General features: G+C 42.9%; 1 pseudogene; it reads left to right on the plus strand.

Moving 5' to 3' along the window:
• The first annotated feature begins 269 nt into the window (after nucleotides 1–269).
• Nucleotides 270–1,534, plus strand: LOC112633994 (annotated as a pseudogene).
• The last annotated feature ends 5,968 nt before the right edge of the window (nucleotides 1,535–7,502 follow it).

Genomic DNA, 7,502 nt, shown 5'->3' on the forward strand with positions numbered 1-7,502 from the left:
TACATCTAACTTAATCCACTGCCTACTAATAGCTTGGATTTCTTCATCTTAGTTTCCGCTTCTTCATAACTTCACCTTTTCATGAACTCTCTGGAATTCTCCCGTAACTTATTTCCTGTTTCAGCTCTCCCTGCTCACTCTGCTTCTCTCCACATTTCCCATTATAAATTCCTTAAAAAAGAGAATTTATGCTTGCCCTCCGCTCCGTCCTGCGGCTGCCCACTGCCCTCCTACGGTCCACCACGGCCCCTCTGCGCTCCAGGCGCGTCCTCTCCGGGATCGCCGCCGCCTTCCACCGGGGCTCGCCGCGCGGCCCCTGCCAGAGCCAGCTCCTGGTGGACCCATGTGGAGATGGGACCACCAGATCAGATTCTGCGAGTCACCGAAGCCTTTAAAAGGGACACCAATAGCAAAAAGATGAATCCGGCAGTTAGTGCCTACCGGGACCACAACTGAAAGCCTTACGTGTTGCCTCGCGTCCGCAAGGCAGAGGCCCAGATTGCGGTCAAAAATTTGGACAAGGAATGCTTCCTCATTGGGGCGCTGGCTGAATTTTGCAAGGCATCTGCAGAAGTAGCCTTGGGCGAGAACCGCTAAGTCTTGAAAAGTGGCCGGTTTGTCACTGCGCAGACCATTTCTGGAACTGGTGCCTTAAGGACCACTGCCAGTTACCTGCAAAGATTTCTTAAGTTCAGCCGAGATATCTTTCTGCCCAAACCGGCCTGGGGACATCACACAGCCATCTTCGGGGATACTGGCATGTGGCGACAAGGTTATCAGTGTTATGACTCCAAGACTTGCGGTTTTCACTTCACAGGCGCTGTGGAGGACGTTTCAAAAATACCGGAGCAAAGCCTTCTTCTTCTGCATACCTGCACCCATAATCCCACGGGCATGGACCCTGGTCCCAAGCAGTGGAAGGAAATAGCAACAGTGGTGAAGAAAAAGAATCTCTTTGCGCTCTTCGACATGGCCTACCAAGGCTTTGCCAGTGGCGATGGCTACAAGGATGCCTGGGCTGTGCGCCACTTCATCGAACAGGGGGGCGTTAATGTTTGTCTCTGCCAATCATACGCCAAGAACATGGGCTTATACAGTGAGGGTGTGGCAAGCTTCACTGCGGTTTGCAAAGACGCGGATGAAGCCACGAGGGTAGAATCACAGTTGAAGATCTTGATCCTTCCATGTATTCCAACCCTCCCCTCAATGGGACCCGTTTGTTTCCACCATTCTGAACACTCCAGATTTGCGAAAACAATGGTTGCAAGAAGTTAACTGCAAGGCCGACCGCATCATTAGCATGCGGACTCAGCTGGCCTCCAGCCTCAAGAAGGAGGGTTCTACCCACAATTGGCCACACGTCACTGACCAGATTGACATGTTTTGTTTCACAGGCCTAAAGCCTGTGCAGGTGGAGCGGCTGACCAAGGAGTCCTCCATTTACCTGATAAAGGACGGCCGCATGTCTGTGGCAGGGGTCACCTCCAGCAACGTGGGCTACCTTGTCCATGCCGTTCACCAGGTCACCAAGTAATGACCCTGGTGCAAGAAAACAGAGACAACCTTTCTGTCTTCAGCCTCTGCTATTGGGAGCTTCACACAGAAAGAAAGAGGGTGGATGGTGGTGAGTGGGTTGTTTCTTTCAACTACAGTGTGTAACACTCAGCGACTGAATGTTTCTCAGAAAAGGACATGTAGTGACATAGGGCAGAGGCATCCGTGGCTGGCATCTGGTACGTTGTGGCTCTAAACCAAACTCTCTCCTGTCCTTTTAATCCAACTTTTCTCCAAGAGTTTACATGTGCAAGAAAGTCATCACACCATGAAATCTGTCCATTATGCCATTGCAATATTTCAGAAACTTTAACTGATGTGTCATACACTGTTGGGTTCCTCTTGAGAAATAGCACACATTAGAGGGTTTAAGAGAAGACCTAGTTGTGTCATGAACATTTGGCTTCATGTCCGTCCTCCCATCATGGAGCAGCCTTATCAACAGACCATATTGCAGAAATTTATGTTTATGAAAACCAATGAGTCTGCTGCCACTACAGCAAGGAAAACATGCAGATTCCTGCCTTATTTAAGAAAACCAAAAGCCTCCCTTTTCTTCTTTGTCATTGCTGTTCTTTTCCTTACGCACAAAGCGTTTTAACCAATGTAAATTTTTATCCCATTCTACTGTGTGATTGACCAACAACCCTATCCTATAGGGATTTATTTAAGGATAAAGAGGCTGAGCGCAGTGGCTCTTGACTGTAATCCCAGCACTTTGGGGGGGTCACTTGAGGTAGAAGTTTGAGACTAGCCTGGCCAACATGGTGAAGCCCTGTCTCTACTAAAAATTAGCCAGGCATAGTAGCGGGAGCCTATAATCCCAGCTACTCGGGAGGCTCAGGCAGGAGAATCGCTTGAACTGGGGAGGCATAGGGTGCAGTGAGCCCAGATTGTGCTATTGCACACCACCCTGGGCAATGAGAATGAAACTCCATTTCAAAAAAAAAAAAAAAAAAGAACATAACTTTCTGCTGATCCCATACCCTCACCCTCCTTGGCAAAGAATAATGGAGAGTAAGTAACCGCACTTTATCTCAGCATCCTCTTCAATGATTGTGTAATTTTCTCCTGTTGGGATGTCATCTCTGCCCAGTTGGACCTCCTCCCTTTGTTGAATGTGGTTGTGCGTTCGCTCATCTCACATCATGAGTCAGGCACACAAGCAAGTACCAAGAAAGAGGATATTCTAGGCTTTGTGTGCTACCAGCTGGGCTCAGGCTTCACCCATTGGAAAGAACCACTATCTGCTCTAATTATGTAGACTTATTGCAGCCTGCTTTCTCTGTAACAATAAAATTACTGTAAACCGCGCCCCCTCCCCCACCCCACGCCCTGCAAAGAAAGAGAATTTTATTTACTCATTTTTTAATGTCAGGCCTTAGCATCGGTTCCTAACCAGACTTGGGTTGTATGCCCATGCTGACTCAGTCAGTTCTGGTTTATGAGGTCTGTATTGTGCCACCTCTTTAACGTGAGCTGTAGGTCAGGGCACTTCACACAAAAGAGTCTGACATGTCTGGTACATCCTGCCTCAAGCTATTGTCACTTTAACTCACCGTGTTTTCTGAATTAGTCTTTCCAGTAGGTTATCTAAGGAAAGTAATATCTAGTCATTATTAGCCAAACAGCCCCAACATTGATTTTGTCAAATATGTTGATTATGCAGTCACCTGGCAAGGACCTGAGAGAACAGGTAACGTTGGCAAGATTTTATGGAATGGAAATTCAACTGGGCATCAGAAGACCTGGATATTAGCTCTCTGTGGCCATGAATTAGGTCTCAAAATCGGGCAAGTTGCTCAGTCTTTCAGACTTTCCATTCTACATCTGAAAGTTGGGGAGATCAGCTGTACAATTTATAGGGTGGTTCCCAGTCTGAAATTCTGTGGGTCCACATCTTGAGTCTTGAGGTCAGAATATATTTAGAATATGAAGAAGGCAATGAGCCTCTCAGGAGCTTCTAGGTGATAAAAGATCAGAATGAGGGCACTGCTTTTTTTAAAGGAAGAATATCCATCAGAAATGACTTCCCTGAGCTAATATGTACTTGCGGGTCTAGGATGGGTTATGGCAAACCCACTGACTGTAGTCCACATAACAAAATAGTTGGGGCAGGACTAAGACAATCAAAGTCTGAGAGAAATAGATACCACAGGAAGGAAGGAAGTCAATCTGTCAAATACTTTCAGAGATGACTTAACTTACAATTAGTGAGTGTGCCTGTTCTCTGATAGTCAGGAATGTCAACACTCACTTAATACATTATTTGATTTAGCTCTACATTTTTCTTATTCCAGCTGCTGACAGTTTTCGGTGGCTACAGGAAGCTGAACCCCCAAGAATCTAGACATGAATGAAATTGGAGTTACATTAAAAAAATCAATATGTAACCTGAGAAGAGATATGCAAAGTCATTGGAAGGAAGTGGAATGGCTCCCAGGCCAGCAAACTTCACAATCATCTGATTGAATATATGAGATCTAATGAAAGACTCTCTTAGAAGGCAGGTGCTATGATTTTAATGTGTCCTTCCAAGTTCATGTGTTGAAAACTTAACTCCCAATGCAATAGTGTCAAGAGGTGAAACCTTTAAAAGGTGATTAAGTCATAAGGCCTCTCCCCTTATGAATAGAATAATGCTGTTACCATAGGAGTGAATTTGTTATAAAAGTAAGTTTGGCTTCCTCTTGTTCTTTCTTTTGTCATGTGCTTCCTCCTGCCATGTTTTGACACAGCAAGAAGGCCCTTAGTAGATGAAGATCTGATCTTGGACTTGCCAGCCTCCAAAATCACGAGCCAAATAAAATTTTATTGTTTGTAAATTACCCAGTCTGTGCTATTTTACTATAGCAGCACAAAACAGAGACAGCAGGTATCAGTAATATTTCATTATAGTAGCATGAAATGAACCAAGACAGCAGGTAAGCTAATCATGGAACAATGGCCATGACAGAGTGTTGCGAGCCAGCTTGGCTCGTGCTCATCTAAGCACTGTTCACAGGGAAGAGAGTTTTAGCCAATGGTCTTCTGCTATTCCAGATTCATTAACAAAGTAGCGATAATTGCCAGTGGTGGTAGCAAGTGGACTTTGAGGGTTTTGGATTCTGATAATTTCTTATTGGAGATTAGTATATGGATTTTCTAGTTATATTAATACATAGATCCCTAAGTCCTTGATTAACGTATGTTTAGCCTTAAAGAGATGCATTGTCATTTGATGTGATCAAACAATCAAATGTTGTTCTTCAAACCCAAGGACCAGATACTAGGCAGTGATACATTCACCAAAGTGATCGTGGTCATACTGAGGTGTTCAACCTGGAAAAATGTCCGTAAATACAGACAGTCTTCCTATGGTGACCACAATGCATCCATGTGCCTTCAGGTCATTCTTATGCTCAATTTTTAAAAAATATTGACACATTTGCCCTCAGAGTAAAATCCCAACTCCTGACATGGCCTTATTCACTGCTACCTCATCTTCTCCAACTCTGCGCTTCAGTGACATCACTCAAGCCACACTTCCTCTCTTTCTGTGCTGCTAACTTATCAAGGTTGTCTCTGCCTTGGAGCCTCTCCATTCATTCTTCTCTTCGCCTGGAAATTTCTTTCCCAGATATGTATGTGGCTTATTCCTGTTCAGCATTCAGGCCTTAATTAAAAATAATGATAGAAGGCTTCTGTGACAATCCTGTCTAGTATCGTTCTCCTACCTCTACTTCATTCTATTTCATTTATTTTTGAAGAGTTTTATTTATTATAGCTAACAGTAGTCAAAATGATTGCACTTATTTGCTCCCTCTTTAAAAAAAATGTTTTCCTCACTAAAATATTTATTCTGTGACAGTAGGACCTTGCCTGTTACACCCATTGCTATATTCTTAGCAAACAGGAGACTATCTGAAACATATAGAAAGCTCAATCAGTGTCCTTTAAATGAACATAGCAGATTTTTACTCTGGCCATTATCTGATCAGCTTAAGCTTCCCATATTAGAGAACACTTACTGGTTTTGTTTTGGTCAGATGGTAGCATTCCCATGGGGCTCACAGAAAGACCCTGATTTTTAGAACAAAACTAAGTGGTTTAGGTTGTGCTTCTCTCCAGAACCTTAGCCCAAAGCGAATAGACATTTAGCATTACAGAAGATGTATTTCCTACTTGGAGGCCTGAAGACATTATCAGCTACACTGATAATATCAGAAGCAGAACTAAATAGGGAATTCTTTCATATGCTTCTAATTGGGTAGATAAGTTGTGTATGATTTATACCATGTGATTCAAGGTAAACTTTCCTAATTCTAGTGTCACTCCGTGTTTCAGGGGTTGAGAAGACAGTGTGCCATAGTGGAAAGAGCTCAGGCTCTGGAACCAGTAGAGCTGGGTTTGCATTCCGCTTTATTGCTCACTAGACTTGTGTCCATAGACAAGCCCTTCCGACACTTGAGTCCCAGTCTTCTCATCTGTAAAGTGGCACTAGTAATATTTTCCAGAGTGGCTACAAAGCATGTAAATATTATGCATAAAATACTTGGCATGTCATAGACACTTATTGAGTTGTAACTGCCATTTTTATGAAGATGTCACATCCTATGTTGGTGTTGTGTTTTCATATTTTATTTTTTATCTGGCTGCAAGCTCTAGAAACTACTTCTGGGAACATGAAGTTATGGGTCATGGAAACATGGCTATCTTGAGAGAAGAAAAGTATGAAACTCATACCATTGTTGAGTATCATCTGAACTGGCAGTGGCTCCAGGATAGCAGCGGGAACTGTAGTAGCTGGCATTCAAGCATATGCACTAGAGGACTCCAACATTCACATTGTCCGGTTGCTCTCCAAGCAGATATTTTCTTCTCCTTTTACTACTTGCTTAGTCTCTGTATATTGTGTATATCTTTTTATTACTTCATGCTTTTTGGTAATAAATAGACTATATTTTTTTACAGTTTCAACTGATTATAACTCTATGTCTCCATAACTCGTCCTTCCTCATTATGACCCATCCTCTGCTTCATACCTCTTGAGTCATATGTTCCGCTTCTACATTCTACTAACTTCCTGGTTCTTGGTTTGCTTCAGTACTTAGTTCTAAGAGGGTCTCATATTGGTCTTATTCAAGTTTTATGATCAAACCATGGCATCATTCTCTAGGTAGCCAGATATTAGTTTGACCCACTTGAAATCAACATCAATTTCATGTGGTACAATCAGATACATGTTGCCTCTGGTGAGGAACCATCGCTGGCACCAAGAGTAAGGTGGTTCCATTTAATAAGCAAATAAACAACAATAAAAGAAAGAGTTCTATTTCATGCCATTTAGAACCAGTTGTGGCTGGGGTGGGCATTGGATTGGCTTTTTGGCAAAATGGTTAATCATCTTCATTGCCTGAAATTTTTGACCCAGACATTTTAGACCTAAAATAAACACTTCATTGAATATTACCCTTTCACTTTAGAAATAAGGAAACCAGATCTCAAACAGATAAGTCCCATGTGACACATGAGCAATTAAAAGTTGGAAAACTAAATTGGTGAAAGAATGTTATAAATAAATTGTTTTATTTGTGTCCAAAAGTCTGAGTGTACAAAAAAGACTAAGAGACAGACTATTCTATCAGAAATATCACAATCTAATCAGGAAGGGAAGATTCATTTTAATGTAATAAATGTTATAATAACTGTATGCACAGGGTGAGGCAGCCTAATGATGGAGTTCAGGGGAGGCTCAGGGCAATTTTTCAAGAAGAGTAGATGTGTGGACTGAGACCTGAAGACTGAGTCAGTGTTGGGAGGCAGCTATGACTGTGAAGCGTGTTCCAGAGTGAGAATGGGGAAGATGTGTGAGTGTGTGGTACATGGTGTGGGAAACAATAGGGAGGCTGGGCCGCAGGTTTTCCCTGAGAAGTGTCCATGTCTCTCTCTCCTCCCCATCCCTATCC

The sequence above is a fragment of the Theropithecus gelada genome, chromosome 11 (genome assembly GCF_003255815.1).
Source record: "Theropithecus gelada isolate Dixy chromosome 11, Tgel_1.0, whole genome shotgun sequence".
In the NCBI taxonomy this organism is placed as follows: Eukaryota; Metazoa; Chordata; class Mammalia; order Primates; family Cercopithecidae; genus Theropithecus; species Theropithecus gelada.